Here is a 20,570-nt window from a genome sequence, read left to right as displayed (position 1 = left end):
TTTCTCTTTCCAGTTGGAAACAAAGTCATGTGGTCCTTGAGGGAAGGTGCTGCTTTAATTTCAGTCATCTAAAAATAATCTAAACTGGCCGCTGCATGCTCTGCACAGTCAGTTAAGAATAACTGCTACCTGTGGAGAGAGGATTACCTTCAAAGATAGAGGAAACTAGGTATGACCTCCACAGCTGGTCATACCTGACCTACTCTTACTTTACAGTGAACTTTTGGACACTTAGAATTAGGAGAGGAGATATCTATATACCACGGGCAAAATGAGGAGACATTAATGTGTGGTGATTCACGAGGAAAGGTCTTCAGATGCACTCCTTTGAGTTGACTCCCTTGGTTGACACATCAAACCAAAAAATGTGGATAAGCTTCCACCCAATGGGAGCAGCACTAACAGAATGGGTCTTTTCATAGCTTCATGTTGTTGCACCATTTCACTGCCAGTTTCTTTCTCCAAGATTAATGCGATGAAGTCATTCTGTCCTCTCAATTGGAAGCAGAGCTGAGGCAAATGAAAACACCACTTGCTTGTGATAGTCCAGCATATCCTGCAGCACCACCTCCTCACAAAAGTGCAGGCAACTGCCCTGTGTGCCAGCTAGAGCAGCATGGGGTAGTAAGGAAAAATATACCCAACTGTTTCCTGTTCCCCATACCAACATCTGCCTGCTGTCCTGCAGTGGGGAGGGAAATATAAAACTCTGGGCTTGATCCTGATGGACTGAGGCAGTAGAAGCTGATCACGTGGGAAGGACCTACGAGCTGGGTTCCCTCCATGCACACCCAAACCCCTCACTCCCTCATGACACACGGCAAATACAATTATAAGATCTAATGAACTGCAACTAATGTAATTCTGAAAGTCTTCAGAGCTAATAAAAACCAGGTCTCCCCCTTCTCAATTTGATTGAGATGTTTGATTTATACACTGTGGAAAAGAAACCTTCCATAAAACTATATATGAATATTGCATCTACATATCCAGCAAATGTAGTTGCCTGTCACAGTTTTGAGCTCTTTGCCTGCCTGATGGATATTTAACGGTAGGAAGGGAAATGGACTTCAGAAAAGAAATACTTCCACACATTGTTTCAAGGATGATCTTCAGTCTGAATGTCATCTACTAACTACCACTTTGCAATCTGAACTTGGTATAAACAGAGTATTTCCTCAAAATGAATTAATGATGAACCCTAAAAAAATACATGCCTCTTGCAACTAAGCAAGAATCAGAAGACAGAATTTGGCCCATAGCTTGAAAACTTGCATTTGTTGAAAAACAAATGACTAAAATAAAACCCCTTTTTTTTACCCCTTCCTCCAGTCTGTTCTTTTTGCTGCCTGCTGGCATCAGTTTTTCTGCAATTTAAGCATCACTAATGCTGTGAGACTTCCCCATCCTCTGTGCTTTCCCATGTTACTATCATTAGCATTATTTTAGAAGGAAGCGCTACAATGTGGGTAGCACTGCAGAAAGAAGGATAAATACATCATGCCTCCTGCAAAAGGTTTTGCTACTACTTTGAGTTACGAGCTGCCAAAGCATGATGACAGAGAAGCAAGTGCTGGTAGGCAGGACAAGCAGAGCATCGCATCACTTCATGCAATCAACAACCAGCCTGGCTTTACTTTCAGGTTTCAGTTCCATGCTGACCCAAATAATGACTTTTTCCCCATAGAACTTGGTCTCATTAAGGTTTTGAAGGAGAAGAATAAGACTACAATTTGATGAAAACCCATACTGGATACAGGATAACTGCTCTCCAGGGACTGGAGAGAGTCAAGACAGACCAGGTAAGAAGAAGAACAGTCTTACAGTGGTGATGTATGAAGGGAAGAACCAATAGTAAGCTCAAAACCTTTGTACGACAAGTCAGTAGTAAGCATGTCTCGTGCACGTAGGAGCCAAGAAGAGCCTTTCAGCAGCACAGATATGATCACAGCACACACACCAGGGGTCTGGGTCCATGTCCATATGTACACACCCCACAAAAGCAGCTACTGCCTCCACTCCTACATGGCCAAGAAGACTCCACCTCTATTATCTTGCCTTCTGGTACCTTCACCCACCCTCTGCCACCTGCAGAGCCTCATTCTTCCTTTCACAGCCATTGCCTCCTCCTTTCCAGAGGCCACACCAGTGTTGCCGCAATTCCGCAGCTGCATGAGCTGCCAGCTCCCCATTCACCTTGAGGCTTGGTCCTTCTAGCAGGGTACCACCATCCTTGCCATCAGTTGAGTATGTCTTGCTGGGCAACATTTTTGTTTTAGCACTTCTTCTCCCCCGAATTATTTTTCTATAATAATGTACCAATCAAACTTGCTCCAACAAACTCCTTATAAAATTACCACTACTGATATCAACATCTATTGATTACTTTGGTTATGGCCAATTTTTAATATTAGGATATCCAGCTGGCGAGAAAACAGAGGGCATATCAGAACCGCAAAGAGCAGATGACAAGAAATACATGAAAACACTCTCAGAAAGAGAATGAAATTATATGAATTAAGTAATAGGATTGCTTAACTAAAATGTGACAAACAATATTAAGTAACATACAAGATACAAACGTATGTGATAAGAGAAGTGAGGTCAGGAAGATATACAACTAGAGTTCTCTGCCCTTCCCAGCAATTTCAACAGCTGGTTATCTTTTAAGATTTACCATTACATCACTGTTCAGGTCTGATTTTCCTTCACCAAGTGGTTTGAATTTCATATGCTGTGTCTTTATTCTTTGAGGAATTAGCCATGCTCAGGCCTGCTGTAATACCCTCCAGAATGTGTCTTATTTTAATGGATAACCTAACACTATATGGTGAACAAACCTGTTTTTTATCCTTTTCCATTGGTTCAGGATAGTTTTACTGTAAAATAATCAGATTCTGCAGAAGGAAAGAGCTTTCAAAGAAACCATTCGCAAATCAAGAGGGCAACCATTAGTTACTGAAAGCTGAAACACTTACTTAATTTGATGGCAGCAACAGTAAATTAATTTTTCCTTTTGTTGAAAAGTTTTCCTGACTACAACAAACAGCTGGCCAGATGCTTGAAGAGCAGAGGTCATCCAGCTCTGCATTGACTCAGATGCCAGATCAAATTGATGTGCTGCTTTCAGAAAAACAATTCTGCCATCCTTTTAGAGACTCCTTTTTGAATTTTCATTTTACTTGGAACACATGACCATAGACCTTAGTTTGGGGCAGCTGCTAGACTATTTGCTTTGCTACATATTTTCATGAGTTATTCAACCAAGAGGAGAAATGCAAGACTGAGTTCAGCTGGAAGAGAGCAGAAACAACAGAAAGACTCATCCTTCTCTTTACCCCAGTTTCACAAGTCTAAAAATAGCAGAAGGGAGATAACATATTATGTGGGCCAGAATGAGAACCAGAGGGAGGGAGAGGTGAGGGAGAATTTATTCTTAGAAAATCCCTCATTTTGGAATGGTTACATACAGGCATGTACTGACCCAAATAGATCATGGCTCCTATCATTCCCTAGTGCATGATAACAGATAAAATGCTGACATACACCAAAAAGGTTTGGGACAAAACAATCAAGCAAAATCTGCACAGAAGCTGTGAAATAAAGAAAAAGCACAGCAGCTGGTACACAACTGCTAATAGGCAAAGACAGCACTGCTGGTAAATGCACGTGAAGCGAAGGCAAAGGCAAAATGATGATGGAAAATTCAAAGGACAGACCAAATGGATGAAGAAAACAAGCCAGTTACCATAGAGTACTTACTGCTGTCTCAGAAGGACAGTCATTTGATCCATTTCAGGATGCTCAATTCATTCCACTGTGCGGGTGCTGCTCAGTTATTGAGCCTCAGGGCCACTCATTTCTCCCTGGTGCAGCTTTCTGACTTGGCTTGATTGCCCGCATTGCCATTCTGTGGCTCTGCAGATGCAACTGGAGGATTGGGAGATCATGGGTTAAATCCACAGTGTGTCTCACCAGCTGACTTACAGAGCACAGCAGAGCAGTAACATGGGAAGCAACTACAGTTTTCTTTTCCTACTTTGTCTCAGCCCTTCCACAATTTTTTCAGTTTGTATCAAAAACGTCCAAGGAGTGACTGCAAGCTCAGTGAAATGTCACACATCTTCTGTGATGGGTGGGAGTCAGCCACCCACCACAAGACGTGTGAGATGCCCAAACGTGCCTAAGTGTGAATGATGTGCTTGAGTCTCCTGCACTGCCAGGGGATGCCAGGTAATGGAGCAGCTGACTAGCCCACAGAGATGGCATTTAGTTGCCTAAACACTGGCAGATAGGACTACTTGAGTTGCCTGAGGATCCAAGCTATCTGAGTGTCTATACAGATATGGCCACAGACATGGACAACTTGATGCAGGAACGGCAGGAGATTTGTGCCCTTATGCAGTGGCAGCTGGAGGATAAGGGGCATAGTCTATGCCATTTAAAACAACATTCAATGCCATCTCTTTAGGCAGATGAAAACTGCATCTCAGTGTGGTTGGCAGTATGGCACAGGACCTGCAGAAAACTCTCATGCTTCTAAAATAGCTATCAGAGACTAAAAAAAAAGTCCCAGGGCATCTCAAATGGCATGAGCCACTTTTGCATGGGCAGCCGAAGGGGGATCTGATCACCATGGACTAAAACAGGGCATGAAGGTGCCTTGTAGATACTTGCCTAAATTTAGTTTTCATTTGCATTCTCATGTTGGCACTAAATCCTTCCCAGAAAAACATAAGGGTTTATGTAGAGATAAAACATTTTAGTCTAATATCAAAAGAACACTTTTTGCCAAGCAGAACAATGCCAGAGCATCACACTCCTTCCAGCTGGCAGGCAGAAGAAATGAATAGCCAGATTTTCAGAAAGGTTTACTACCACAGATCCTGTAATGATTAATTATCTGATGGTGCTTAGGTGCAAATAAGACCACATTAACCTAGTCATCATACGAATATTTAAGCCCCCTCCGCTGAAGCATCAATGTGTGGGCTCATATCAACATTGTGTCGAACATCCCTATGCAGCTACAGAATGCACGTGTAAGCGCAAGATTAGCAAATAACTGTCAAAAGACCCATATTCAGGAAAAAAAAGAAAAGTTCTTCTCCCTTCATGAACATTTTTAAACAAAGCGTTCATTTTTCCCCATTAACATTTCATGTTCTTGCAAACAGATTGGTATACAGGGAACTTCTAGCTCCATTCTGTTACCAGTTGCTCTTGTATAATAACTGCAGGCAGTATTGTGTCCCCTCTGTGGAACTGTCTGCAACTCTAGGTTTCCTTTTATTTAATGCAACATTAACATACACACTAAAATATTAAACCTGCATTATAGGCAACTATTTGCCTTACTAATTTACATAAAAGTAGACTAAATAATAAAGCCTTTCATTATCTAGTTAGAGAGACCAGCAACATTTATAAAGCTACAAGAAAATGCAGTAACCTTAAGAAAAATACATTTAGTATTCTTGCTGCAACAGAAAGATTCCAGGAATTTTGAAAACTGTAAGTTTTGTGGGCTACTCTTGCTTTGTCTTTAACACTAGTGTGCTGCTGTGGAAAAGACAGCTGAGTGTCCTGCAGTTAGTCCTAATGGTTAGTTACTACTTTGTGAAAGTAAGTTGAAATTTACATGTCAGTCTTCAGTGTAAATCTGCTGAGACTGAGGCTCTTCCCAGAGTAAATCTATTATACTTCAGTAAATAGATAGGATATAAATAAAGTAGGAGCTCTGCACAGTTTAAAACAGGAATTGCCACTGTATTAACAGACTTATGGCAATGTTACATAGAAGTATTTGCTTTGAAGTCTCAGCAGGTTTGTTCTGATGCCTATTGTGTAAAACCATCTGCCAAAAAGACAGAATCGATCTTGGAGCATGTCCTGCTTTGTTTGTAAATTTGCCTGCTGTGAATAAGTATATAACTCATTATTAAAAACAGTCAGACCTGGTCTTTCCTGAGGGTAAACTAATGTTTCTCATCATCCTAAAAACCAGTCACCCCCTACAAGAGATAAGGAATAGGTAAGGCATTTAAATTAAAGCAGTTATTTGAAAAGCTTACTCCCATGGCCTGAATCAACATGCAAACATGGACTCCCAATCATCTTCACAAGATAATTATAATTCATAATTGGCACTTCTAAAGCGTTTTCACAGAGCTGTGCAAATATTGACTAATTAGCCACAGCAGATTCCTGTGGGGTAGGTGAGCAGGTTCACTAATCCTCTTTCATATCTAAGGAAATTGCTATGGAACACCCTCCGACCACTGCCTGCCAAAGGGGCTGAGAAGATGGGGAGCTTTCCCTTTGCTCCTTGCTCAGTCAGCACTGCTCCCACCACCAGTGTGTTACCTGCTCCTCTTTTCTGGAGAGCAGATGAGATGAGTTCTGTTTCAGAAAAGCTATGGAAATAGTGGCCAAATTGTACCCTGGACTGCATCAAGAGAAGTATGACCAGAAGGTCGAGGGAGGTGATTTTCCCCCTCTACTCTGCTTTGGTGAGACCTCATCAGGAGCAATGTGTCCAGCTCTGGGGCCCCCAATGTAAGAAGGACACAGACCTATTGAAGTGATTCTAGAGGAGGGCCACAAAGATGATCAGAGGGTTGGAGTGTTTCTCCTATGAAGACAGGCTGAGAGAGTTGGGGTTGTTAAGCCTGGAGAAGAGAAGGTTTTGGGGAGACCTTACAGCAGCCTTCTGCTACCTAAATGAGGCTTACAAGAAACCTGGAGAGGGACTTTTTACAAGGGCATGCAGTGAAAACACAAAGGGCAATGGCTTTAAAATGAAAAAAAGGCAGATTTAGATTAGATCTTAGGAAGAAATTCTTCACTATGTGCGTACTGAAGCAGTGGAACAGGTTGCCCAGAGAAGTTGTGAAAGCAGCCTTCTTGGAAGTGTTCAAGGCCAGATTGGATGGGGTTTTGAGCAACGTGGTCTAGTGAGAGGTGTCCCTGCCCATGGCAGAGGACTTGGAACTAGATGATCTTTAAGGCCTCTTCCAACTCAAACCATTGTATGATTCTATAAAACCTCAGTTCATTATCCAAAGTCCTGTTAAACAAAAGGTCTAGATAGTCAAATGTCAAAATGAAGCCTGAGGATTTATACAAGCACATGCAACATTTACCTGAGGACGGTAGCCTCTTGTGCTGAGGAACACTCAAATGATTATGTACTGCACAATTACGGTTTATTCCCCAGAAATGAGTTATTACACAGGTATTTGTAATAAGAAGAAAAAGGGCTCTACATGTATGCAGTAAAACGCTTCTTTACTTAAAAGTCAGAGAAATCTTATTATCGCTGTGTACCCACAATGAAAGGTGAAAAAAGTGTGGAAACCCTAATAAAACCTCCAAGAGGTTCGACCATCATCATGTAATAAAACATGGAAAGCAAACTTAATGCCATTAGTCTAGACAAAGGGTCTAAAAATGGAATGAAGATCCTTAGAGGCCACAGCATCCAGAAAATCAAATAATGCCACTGAATATTGCCTCCATTAAATCTAGCTCTTCAATTAAATTGCCCTTAGGAAAGAAATGATTAGTCATTAGTGTCTCAGGTTTTCTGGTTTAAACCAGCAAACACTAATGATGGCTTTATTCCAGAGGTTTGTTATTAATCACCATATTCTGGGGGACAAACAGGTCTTTTCCAAATAATTGTATTATCACAAGTATACACTATACACAATATGAATAATTTTTATTTGGTGTAATCCTGCTTTGTCTATTGAAGCCGCTGGTTATATGTTGCGTCTAGTTTCAACTCCAATCTCTTTAGGGCAAAGACTGTGTCCCTGTGGTTTTGTAAAGCCTCATTCATAGTTATAATGGCATATAAATTAAATAAATAAGGAACTGTGGGAATTTATGTCCATTTATCAGGAATTCACAAGTGAGGATTTACATATTTTTAAATGGATTTTATTATGATAATATCTTTCAGAGATCTGGTCCACTGCTGTTGTTTAGAAATTGGGAAATGGCTTTTAATTTAACTGAAGCAACTATCTAGGTAAAAGTAATAACAGGCCAAATCAAGTTAGTGTGGTGACTTGTTGAATATTAAGAGTAGCGTTGTTCTGCTCTGAAGCTCATCCTTCATCCTGGTTCATGTACAAGTGGTTCTGAGACAAGGAGGTTTCCATCCCAGGTACAGTGCACTATCACAATGGTGTTTTAACTGTAGCATTAGTTACCTACTCTGAGCAAGGTGAGAAAAAACAAATAGTAGGTGTCCTGGTTTCAGCTAGGATTGAATCAGTATTCTCAGAAAGCTACATTTCTAAGTAACTGCATTTTTCAGCATCTAAAGCATTAAGTTTAGCGTGGGAACAAAGGTGATAATACATTCTGGTTTAGTTTTGTGGTCATCCATGGAATGCTGTTTCCACGGAACCCAAGGACTTCTACATTTCCAAGTAAACAGGTGCTTGGAGGAGCTGATTTTGGACAGCTGACCCAAACAGACCAAAGGAAGTACCCTATGCTATAAATGTAACATTCCCTATAAAAGCAAGAAATTTTTTTGGGATGGCCCTTCTGCTTGACAGCTGCCCATCCCTTAAGGACCCACTTGTTATGGTGCTTCGAGTCCTGCTGCTGCTCTGGATTGTTAGGGTTTTCATGATTTCTCTGCGACAGCAGTGACATCAGCCCATTGGAGCTGCCATGCTTGCAGTGTGCACTTTCTGCCAGTCACTGCTGGCAGTGCGTATTCCATGACCACACTGAGTATTTGCTTTGTATATTTTGTATATCATCATTATTATTATTACTGTTGTTTTATTAAAGTGGTTTCTATTTCAACAACCTTCTTTATCTTCTTTATCTTTTTTGATTCCACTTCCCCCCGGTGCGGGGGGCAGGCTGGGAGATAAGGAAGTTGTCCGTTGTTTAGCTGCTGATCAAAAGGGGCTAAATGGGGGCAGTAGGAATAGAGCAGAACTGGATGCTCTAGAGAGAAAAATTCACCAAGAAACACCCAAACCCAAGGAGTACAGGTTAGGTGACTTGAGCTGCAGTACGATAAAAGGGCAAAAAGGGCTTCTGTGCTGAGGTTTATATTGGTGGAAATAATGACAAAGAATCCAAAAATACTACTAACATTTTCTAAAGCGGGCAGTCCTGGCTACTCATCCCCCACACACTGGAGCAGCAGCTGGGGGATCATAGCCAGAAATACACTGTCAATAGTAATACAAGAGAGTCATAAGCCAAAGCAAGACTATGATAAAGTTCCATATGCTGCATGTTTTTTTTGTGCACACATCTTTTTCCTCTTCAGGAGTAAAAGAGAAAAAAGAAAAGCAGCAACTTTTACCTCTGCATAGAAATACGTTCATGAAAATGAGCATTCAGCATGCTCTGAAGCTTTCAGGAGGAGCTGAAAGGACCTCTGGAGGCTGCTGGGCTCTTGCGCCTGGGGCTGGCAAGTTAATAAGAACACAGCGCAACTTTGGTCTTCAGGAGTAAAGAATGAAGACTAGGGTGAGTGCCTCTTTTCGAGTACACCAGTACTCATTTATAGTGGGTAACACACAGCAAGACTGGTAAAGTGAGTCAGCTATGTTATTACAAATATTAATTTTCCTGGCTAGCCTTGTGTCCCTAGAGTGCTTCAACTTCATGCGTCTGTGAGGTGAGGGGTCTGGTCCATATGGCCAGAGCATTTAATTACAGACGGACGTTCTCCATCCTTCAAGATGCCAAACCCAAGTCATTAAACTCATTTTTTCTTGTTTTTCTTTTTGGTTAACAAAACTAACACCTGTAAATGGAACAGTGTGTGAGGTCAACTGTATACAAGGATGGAAAATGCACCCATTTGCGTGGAGTTAATAACATGTCCTAAAACAGCCATTCATCCTCAAAAGTCATTAGCATGTACTAGCAGCTGCTCTTTCTCTGAGTGTAGATGAATGTTGGGAAGAGGTGCTGAGAGGTTTTGTCTTAGAATTACATGTCACTGTTTTAAATGTGATGTGAGGAAATTATTTTAATTGCCCTATCAGTCCAAGACTAAAATGGTCCTATACTGGTTGCCATCTTGGTAGGAGTGGTGCAAATATCATCTTTGGTCAGGGTGTTGTTTGAGAAGGACTTGTACATACCTGAATGTCTAGAAAGCCTCATCACAAAATAAAATGAAAGAAAATTGGCCTGATAAAATAGCTTTGCAAAATATTAGCTAGCAATGGTCGGTTTTGACCCCAAGTCTTACATACAAAGAACAGATTTCTTACCAGCATGAGCACTGAAAGAGCAAGAACTGTTATTTTTGAGAAAAATGTTACAGTTCAAATGTCACCAACTACATTAAAGGCATTCACAATTGGCTCTGGGATATAAAGAGGAAAAAAAAAAAAAAAAGATTTACACTGTCGTAGGAAGGTTGCTGGTGATCACAGTGCTAATGACCATGAGAGAAATCAGAGATTTTTTTTTAAAAGCATCATTATCTAGTGGCCTTGAGTGCTAATCAAAACAAGGACTATAATGCCTGCCTTAATGGCGTTTGTCTCAGCAATGCTCCTAAATGGAATAAACTACATTAAGCACAGACAAGCTAGAAAGAGAGATAAATAGCAAAACAATACACTGAAAACCTGAAGATTCTTTTAATCTACTATTAACTGAGTTACCATCCATAGCATTCACAGTTAACTGTGGTTTTGTGATCCATTTGCTGAATTGTACAACTAAAATAGAAATGTTGTTGTTCTTCTGTTCAAAATAACAGATTAAATAAGGCCAAAATTAACCTCTAGATCGGCTGGTTTGGCAAATACTGTAGTAGTAGAGGCTGCATATCTATTTTCTTCTTCAAAACTAAGGAAAGCGGCTCCCCTGGAGTTTTTTCTTAAAGTAAATAGATGAAATCTGTCCCTGCCAAGGTAGTTCTGCACATAAGCTGAGTCTCTGCACATCACAAGAAGGATGCCCGAGGCAGACCAAAGACCTCACATGCTCCCTCGCTGACCACTGCCATTCCCCACGGCTCTAGTGCTGCAGAGACAGACACTAACAGATCTCAGTAGGCTTTGGATTGTTCTTTTAATGTTTACAGGAAGGGGCACTGAAAGCCAGGAAGATTAATTCATTGCCATTGCCTTCCTCCTCCTTGTTCCTTTGGCCTTGCTCATTGCTCCTCTGCATATTCTGGCCCAGTGCATGGCCGTGCTGAATTTCTTCAGGCTGATACCCCACAAGCTCAGTCACATCTGAATTCCTTGAAAGCAGTTAAATAGGGTTTGTGATGTATCAGTTTTGCTGTACCTCTCACACTGAGATGGGAGGACCTTCAGCAGCTGAGGGGGAATACAGACTATAGGAGTTTGGGCAGATCCTACAGGAAGGTGACAATTCACAAATAAAATGAAAGCCAAGGTAAAGAGGTAGTGATACTTTTCTGTTCATTTAGAAGTAAGAGTGAAATGCTTTCAGTGGACCAGTCTTGGAAAGACAGATTAGCTCTTTGTTCATGGTGTACACAAAGTGTGGGATCATGACCCTTATCTTGAGGAAATTTCAATAAAAATCTTTAAAAAATGAAGCTGTAGCTTAGGGAACTTATAATTCATTCTGTAATTAATGGGTTCCCACCAGTATTCTAAAGAAAAAAATTCTTATAGTTTGTATTGCTTTTGTAAAACGGTTGCTCTCAAGGGACTACGAAAGGTCACTGGTGTTGAATATACATGATTTATAAAGTACTCTGGGATGAGAGGTGCTGTGTAAATGTTAAATATTATTAGAGCATACTTTCCTTAATTGACATATACTGAAATGGAATTGGCTGTGCCACAAGAGCAGAACTAAGAAACCAATTTAGCCTGAGGATAGCGGATTGTCGAAGGCTACTGACAGTCTATGACAGCACAAGTATAAATTCATCTCACAGATAGATTTACCTAATGCTGAAAGTTATAGCTCTTCATCTGGAACGATACGTAGATATGAATTTGATAACTGGCATGGGAGCTCCTGCATAGCCCATCCACCTTCCAAAGAAACACTGCCTTACACAAGTCAGTTCTTAAGCGTATGCCAGAGAATGCTTGGGATGCTGTGGTTCCCATGTTCTCTGCAAAACCACCTTCAGGCGGCACTTTCAGACTCAAAATATGGATCTTACTTATTCCTGGCTTTGATGAGGGCTTCCAAGTTCCCCTTGCAGATTTGAACCTTGAGATTTGTTCAGTTGCAGCTATATTCAAAGAGGCTTCCTAAAAACAAGTCTCTTACTAAAGTAAGCAAGAAAAAGCTGGACTGGTCTGGCAGTCCCACACACTCTTAGGGAAGCCTAAATCATACTTCTACCCCTCTTTTGGGGACTGATTCAAATTTCTCTCTTTTCTTTTGCCGCAACAGACTATAACACTCCAATAAATAATCATTTCAAAGTAGACTTTAAAATATTTTAACAGCTGGGGCAATGACATTATTACTCCACTTTACCATAAATGGAAAAGCTCCCATTTCCCCTCCCAAAAAAAGACGGAGACAGAAGATCTTACTCTGAATTCTTTTCAAAACCTAGGCCAAAAGATCTCACAAGCACAGGCTGTTCCCCTTCACATTATTATTCCCACTCTCACAAATTCTTCTATCTAATTCCCTTCCTCCCTGAAGTTTACACTGTCATTCCAAACATTTTCCCACTGCACTTCTCTTCCCTTCTCTTAAATTCCCTATCTCTCATCAGCCATCTAATACCCCTCTTCAAATAATGCTATTCTCTTTTAGGAAAACAATGCTATGAACTCAGCATTACAAAGTAACCTGTTCCTACCTTTTCCCTGTGCTGAATCAAGCCATTTTAGACCCCCTTTTGGGGGGCAAAAAAAGGCACAATACAGCACATTAGCAAATGTATATGAGCTACCTCCTCTTAAAGGGAAAAATGAAATCGTTGCTTTTAAATCCACACATGCTTCCCCATGAAAATGAATATGTCTGTCTGGGAGGTAAATAAGATTTGGACTATCTATATTTGAGAGAATAGTTACATGAAGTTATTGCATAAAATGATTTATTTTCTAGCAGCAGAAGTTTTATTCAAGGATAATGTCAAAGTTATTCTCATCCACACAAAAAAGGGTCTTTTATTTCCTCTGTACTGAAAAAAAAGTGCTATTGTATTTTTTTCTGTTCACTGATTACTTAAGTATTTGGTTTCTTCTACTTTCTTTGGGTAATTTTTACTCTTAATAGATTTGCTCATTTGCCTACAGCTGAATTCCTTTAATAATGGTAGACAATGACACTACGACACTATGCTATACACGATTGACTTCTGCTCCAACTGAAAGCAGTTATCATCTGGGGGTTACCCTTCCCATTTGTCTTTTCCCTGTGTTTCCAGTTCTCCTTTCCTAACAAGGAGAATGACAAAAATCAGTATGGGTTTTTAACTTAGGGAATGACATTTCTAGCTCTGAGGCCTATGTGTAAATGTAAATTTCCAGCTGTTAGAACAAAGAAACAGCAAACACGAAGCAGATGTTAATGTATTACCCATTGTTGGTAATATAAGAAAAAATCAGCTTTAAGAAATCCTTCAGCTATTCCAGTAATGAAAGTTTACTTGTTGGGGCATTTACATAGACATGCATCTACAGAAATAAGATCTAACTAGATTCTCGTAATCCATGGAGTTTAGTCAAATCTTCCGTGTTGTTTCTTCCTTTTCTGATATCAACAACTCACAGGCTAGAACACACAGTCAATGAAATCATCTCCAGTTGTTTCTTTTGTTTAGCAAGCTGACGAACGTGCAAAGACCATTTAGGGTCTACTTCTTAGCATCTACTGCGCAGTATGGTCAAGTGGCACTTGACAGAAACCAGACATGAGGTTTAACTTCTGTTGTTGAATATGGTCCTGAAAAATAGGGCTATAGCATAGGATACAGAATCCTCCTGATCCCGCTTGATTTTAAGTCTTCAAGCACTTATGAAGCCAGTGTAGGCAGAGCTAATGAGCAACCACTCTGAGCTCCCTAAGAACTCCGCTTCCCTTTGAATCCACCAACTGAAAACCCCACAGCATGGTGCTCCTTGATGTATTTAGTATCTTGGCTGCTTCTACCATCTTCTAACCCTTGGAAACTTCTAATTGACCATCCTGGCACAGTGAATACAAGCCATAGCCAGAGGCTCAGAGGAGCATGGATATTCAGAGCATACTTAACAGTTTAGATTCTCCACCAGGGTCTCCAGTCTCTCTCTAGCTCTTATATCTCACATTTCTCAACATCTCATCTCTCTCATCTCACATCATCCTTCCCACGGACCTTGACTTCCCATGAATCCTGAAAGTCCTCCCTTCTAACATTAATGCAGCAGTGACTTCCGACTCTCTTGTGTCAGGCACATTTGTGTTTGTAATTCCTTTCACACTAGGCAATTCATTAAGGGCTCTGTTTTGATTACCAAAATGTGTGAACCCAATTTTGTATCTCATCTATACAGGGTCACTCTTACACCACTTCATTTTTGACTGTGACAGTGTCTTCCCATCCAAAAGGCCGAACAGGGTTTACATTTGGTTAGTTAAAATATTTATACTGCACATTCAAATGATGCGTTTTCCTAGTGACAGGGCTCTCTGTGGTATTTCCTCCCGTACCTACTATACAGCGGAAACAGATGATTAGGATGAATATTCTGCGTGTTTATAAACAAGCAGTTTAAGGAAACAAGCAGCACAGCTCTACTATACAAACACTGCTGGACTTTTTAACGTCCTTGTAGACTGTGTAATCTGCCCAGCACTGCGTGAAAGCCTGTCTTTGAGGCCCCCAAACTGGAAGAGCTACACAATTTCCAATCATTGCATTTCAAGTAGATTCTTCATTTATTGACCATTTATTTGTTCATTCGCTGTGTGAGGTAGAGTAAAACACCACAGTCATGGCTTCTGGGAAAAGAAGTAAGAATGATGCTGTTTGCTGATCACCAGTTTGCCTGCAGATAAAAGCCTTAAGTGCACTATGACTGAAGGACTGCAGAGATGGTGGAGGCTGCAACCCAGCAGGAGAAGAGACAAGTGAAGTTCAGAAGGAAAGGTGACACTAAAGCTTTCAGGAGAATGCCACAAATTGATGGTATTCCTGGGCATCAGAAAGCACAATGGACTCTCCTGTTTTAATTTAACACTAAAGTTGAATAAAGTTCTGCAAGTGATGCTGCACGGGGACCTGCTGCATCAAAAGTTAAACCAGACACACAGCATGATCTTTTCTGCAAAGAAAATGTCTGGAGCTCATGGGAGAGAAAGGGTACACGTATGAACCTAAACACAACAGTGAAATTCAACAGCATTTAAGACATAATATAATCTACACAGTAAACAGCTAATTTTGCTCACACATTTGTTGCTACCAAACAATGAAGGACCACCATATTCAAGTCCTTCTGAGAAGAAATCAGACGCAGAGTGAAGCAACTTCTCAGATGGGAACTCTGCAGCAATGCAAAATTAGGAAGAAGAACTTAACCCCCCCCTATCTCTCAGTGGGATTATTCCTTACCTTACAGTACCGTCCACACAGGTCTTCATACAGGCTCTCCCAGTGAAGAAGCAAATGCTTCTGTGCTGAAAAAAAATGATGAAATGCCAGTGAAGAAGTTACTGCAAAGGCCCTGCCTGTGCTTATATCCACCACAAACTCTGCTGCATTTCTTTGTTTATAGAAACATATACAATAGATGAAAGTTGACTGTGTAAGCAAACATTATCTATTTTAAATTGACCCTGCCCGCTTAGTGTCATATACTCCAGAGGAAATGGGTTATAAAAGTCACTGTATAAATGAGGCATGCAGCATTTAGCAAACGAACTTTAAGCATGATTATTTTATGTGTTGGAGGCACATTTGCTCCACTTTTTAAAACTGATAATGAATGAAACTTTGTTTTTGCCAGTCAAAATACAGCAGTAAAACTAAACTAATAGGTTTTACACCAGTGTAAACCAGTGTATCACAATGATGAAAGACCAATTTTGATTTAACCTACAACATTTGTAGGTAAGAGTGCCTATAGTAAAGCATCCACTGAAAAACGTGGGTGAATTGCAACCCCCTTTAATTATTCTGGTTTCATTTTTTGGCTTGTGTAGATCAGCTCTGATTTGGAATTTCCACACTTGCTGGTTCTTGACAAGCACAAGAAAATCATTCAGACCTACAGAACCTAATGTAGGGTCTCACTTCTCTCTCTCTCCTTCGGTAAAGCCTTTGACACAGTTTCTCACATCATCCTGCTTCAGAAATTGTCAGCCTCTGGCCTGGATGGGCGCACACTCTCCTGGGTTGAAAACTGGTTGGATGGTCGGACCCAAAGAGTGGTGGTCAATGGAGTTAACTCCAGCTGGAGGCCAGTCACAAGTGGAGTTCCTCAGGGCTCAGTACTGGGTCCAGCTCTGTTCAATGTCTTTATCAATGACCTGGATGAAGGCATTGAGTGCACCCTTAGCAAGTTTGCAGATGACACTAAGCTGGGAGGAAGTGTGGATCTGATGGAGGGTAGGGAGACTCTGCAAAGGGATTTTAACAGGCTGGACCGCTGGGCCGAGGCCAATGGCATGAGGTTTAACAAGGCCAAATGCCGGGTCCTGCACTTGGGGCACAACAACCCTATGCAGTGCTACAGACTGGGGGAAGAGTGGCTGGAGAGCTGTACAGAGGAAAAGGACCTGGGGGTAATGGTTGACAGCCGACTGAACATGAGCCAGCAGTGTGCCCAGGTGGCCAAGAAGGCCAATGGCATCTTGGCTTGTATCAGAAACAGTGTGACCAGCAGGTCCAGGGAGATTATTCTCCCTCTGTACTCAGCACTGGTGAGACCGCACCTTGAGTACTGTGTTCAGTTCTGGGCTCCTCACCACAAGAAGGATGTTGAGGCTCTGGAGTGTGTCCAGAGAAGAGCAATGAAGCTGGTGAGGGGGCTGGAGAACAAGTCTTACGAGGAGTGGCTGAGAGAGCTGGGGTTGTTTAGCCTGGAGAAGAGGAGGCTGAGGGGAGACCTTATTGCTTTCTACAACTACCTGAAAGGAGGTTGTGGAGAGGAGGGAGCTGGCCTCTTCTCCCAAGTGGCTGAGGACAGGACAAGGGGGAATGGCCTGAAGCTCTGCCAGGGGAGCTTCAGGCTGGATATCAGAAAAAAATTCTTCACGGAAAGAGTCATCAGGCACTGGAACAGGCTGCCCAGGGAGGTGGTTGAGTCACCTTCCCTGGAGGTGTTTAAGGAAGGGGTTGATGAAGTGCTTAGGGACATGGTTTAAGGGAGTGTTAGGAATGGTTGGACTCGATGATCCAGTGGGTCCTTTCCAACCTGGTGATACTATGATTCTAAATATTCCTCATTTGATAGATAAAAAACCAGCCTGGTATAAATATGCTTATTGTTACTTTAAAATGTCCTTCTTTACTGTAGCAGGTGTCTGGAATGTGCCTGTCTGATAGGAAGGGCATTGTTAGGATGCCGATGCCCAAATGGCAAAGCATGTAGTCCACCCTCCACTCTGCTGCCCAGTCAAGGACTCCTCTCTCTCAGCAAGAAGAGATGCACAGGGAACGCCTCCATGGAAGGAGTAAAGAGTCTCATCACCTGCCTGTGTGGTGCCTGGTGTGACCTGAGGGGCTGCATACAGATTAGCTGACCTCACACACCTGCACGAAGGTGATGCTGTAAACCCCCAGGGGGAGGGCCAGAGTCAACCCAGGTACCACGTTTTGAGCAAGCAGTTAACTGCCACGCAGCTTCCCACGAATTAACATTATTTGCTCCAGCCATCCTCGCTCACTGGCCCACTGTGACAATTACCTCGCCGTCACACAGCCTGCAGCTCCCAGCCTTTGGCTGGCCAGCCAGCAAAGCCCCGTAGGTTTTGGCAGAGGGACATCCAGCGTGATGAGCAGCGGCTGCTGCTGTCACTAGTAGGATGTTTTCCAGAGTTTCTCCTACAAGGCAATGTGTTTATTCTTTGAAACAGTTGCTCCCTAAAGATTAAAACAAAACAGGAGCACAAAAGCGGCGTGTGTCCTCTGGGGCTGCTACGTGCCATCAGGCAAACAGGAGGTACGAGTCGTGTTCTCCTGAGTTACAGGCAATAAACAGAGCTGCTACATACACACTCTGGCAGAAGACAGTAAGGCCCTTCAGCACACAAATGACACTCTCCTCCTTTTTATGCCCCCTTAGTAAAAAAAAACCAACCCCCTTCAACATCTCTCAAATCTCACTTGTGACATTAAGAGCTTTAGATCTGGAGTTGTGTTTGGGGTCCCCTCGTTCACCCAAAGCACATCAACCTGGCACCCAACATGAACAACAGTGGCAGCTCCAAAGCCTGCACTTTAAAGACCACGTTCGTTATCATCCCGAAATAGCTGTACCAACTCTCAAAAAAATAGTTAACAATTACAAGGCACAGGCAGCAATAAGAACAGCAAAGAGAGCTGGAAAAGTGCTCAGACAAAATATACCTTTACTTTAAAACCAGGAAAAGAGTAGTAATTTAAAAACTACTAGAAATATCATTAAGTAGTAAGAATACAAGAGAAATATCTGTACAACAACATATAATCTGTTTAGCACAGTCTGGATAACCTTAGTAATTACAAAGTGGCTGAAAAAAATAAATGCAGCAATGATTTTTCTTTCTGCTGAAGTGTGTGGAACAAATGTAAATTTTTTACCACTGTACAAGATGTTTTCTACCCCAGGGAGTACCTGCAGGAGGAAGGAACTCTCTCTGATAATAGGAAGAAGTATTTACCTTGCCTAATGGCTATATGTTAATGCATTCCTATTAGCATAATGCATTTAATATTGCATATACACCGTAGCTTCTGGCTTAAAAAGCAAGATAGCTGGAGAAGGAGACTAACTGGTCTTTTATTTCTGATGGGAACACATAAAGATTTTGTCATCACTGCTAACACAAACTAAGTCTGCATAAAGGGGAAAAGACTAACTTCCAATAGCCCTTAGCTGCAGCACAATGCCACCATGAAGCTTTATTCTCTGAAGGAGTAGAGAGGACTCCACAACTTCTCCCACAGTCATTACTCATATTTTAATTAATAACCAAACAGCAGCAATTGCTACCATGCTACTATAAAAACAAGAACATTACCTTCTATTAACAAAGACTCGTCATCCAGGACCCTGGTTCTATTGTGCAGAAGACACCAGAAGAAGCTATCAGCAGGGTGCTGTGAAACTCCCTTTTGTCGTTAATACTGCTCTAGGAGTTTCTTGACCCCTGTCCTCGGCCACTTGCAGATTCCGTATGCGCGGCGCAGATCCCCACCTTCTCCGGCTGCCAAGCTGGCCACAGCCTGTGAACAATGCCGCCTCTGTCAGCCCGCCGAATGAATAGTGGCACAAAGACACGCTCATGTACAGCCCCAGACTTTTCTATTTTCTTCTTCTTGGAGTACAGACTGATGAGAACGGACAGGAGAAAAATGCTTATGTATTTATGATTAGCCAAAGCTTCGTTAAGTTAAGGAGGAGGAAGACAAGTGTCGGCACTGGATGGGCACCGCGGTGCCTAGAGGGGAGATGAAATCTGCACTGGTGTGGGTGCTCCCTGCCTTGCTTCGCACATTTTTGTTTCAGATCCGTGGGTGGCTGCATGAGTAAGCAGTCGAAACAGGGGAGGAGTTACACAAAATGCAGTTTATGACTTGAAGCCTTGTCCGCCTTTTAGAGAGCAGGACAGAGATAAAATCACAGTGCGATGACACAGCAGCGTGCCTTACACATCCCACCTGCCACCGCCTGTCCTTCCAAACTGGCTGGGATAGCTCCCCTCCCTGCTGAGGTGTTAACCCTGGAACAGAGCATGGATACAGCAGTTGCTCTCACATCACTCAGAAAACACACTCTGGAGAGCCTCTGAGCATGTTGGCTGTTCACTCCCTCCCCATGGCATTACCAGTTTAATTTTCAAGAAGGCATAATGCTTCACAGTCTTAACAAGTGACTGTAGGATGAGACAATGAATAACATCCTCAACAGATGTTTACAGCTGGCACTAGGAAGGAAGGAAGGAAGATGCAGCATCTTGAATCTCAGTTTTAGGTGAAACTCCCCTTGGAAATCAGACAGGCTAAGCAGAAAGCCCTTGAAAAATCAGATGCTTGCATTTTTCTTGTTTTGAAAGGACAGTCCAGTGCAGGCTGCACACGTTTTACATAACTTTAGGTTTGTTTTCTTTCCTATCAGAAAATGAGAAGCAATCTGGCTCCAGAGATGTCAGTGATGCTGTAACCAATCGGAATTTTACACTCTAATGCAAACATTCCTAACCTAACTCCACAATAGATGGTAGCTTTTTCAGATTCCTCAACATTAATTATAACTGAGATCTTAAAACATCGCAACTGAATAGAACAACAATGCACTTTCTTCTGGAAGCAAACACCAAGGGACGCGCAGCCCTAGGGTGCAGCACAGCTATGTACTCATTCCAGTTCCCTCATGAACCATTGCAGTGTTACAATAATTTCCCATGCAATTAGCATTAAT

General features: G+C 41.9%; 1 protein-coding gene across 10 annotated transcripts in view; it reads right to left on the bottom strand.

Moving 5' to 3' along the window:
- PAG1 (phosphoprotein membrane anchor with glycosphingolipid microdomains 1) overlaps positions 1-20,570 on the bottom strand; it is a 119,042-nt gene that overhangs the window by 30,850 nt on the left and 67,622 nt on the right. For 2 of the 10 annotated variants that reach the window (XM_054058582.1, XM_054058583.1), the window contains exon 3: positions 15,560-15,624. The exons of 2 other annotated variants lie outside the window; for them this stretch is intronic. The gene's annotated coding sequence lies outside the window, so the exon portion shown is untranslated. Of the gene's footprint in view, positions 1-3,762; positions 3,931-15,559; positions 15,625-19,170; positions 19,481-20,570 lie in introns of those variants that run through there. 6 more of the 10 variants (XM_054058586.1, XM_054058589.1, XM_054058590.1 and 3 more) reach the window with 5 other exon arrangements.

This window comes from Cuculus canorus, chromosome 2, assembly GCF_017976375.1.
Source record: "Cuculus canorus isolate bCucCan1 chromosome 2, bCucCan1.pri, whole genome shotgun sequence".
Taxonomy (NCBI): Eukaryota; Metazoa; Chordata; class Aves; order Cuculiformes; family Cuculidae; genus Cuculus; species Cuculus canorus.
Note: the sequence above shows the minus strand (reverse complement) of the source record. Positions and strands in the feature narration are given on the sequence as shown.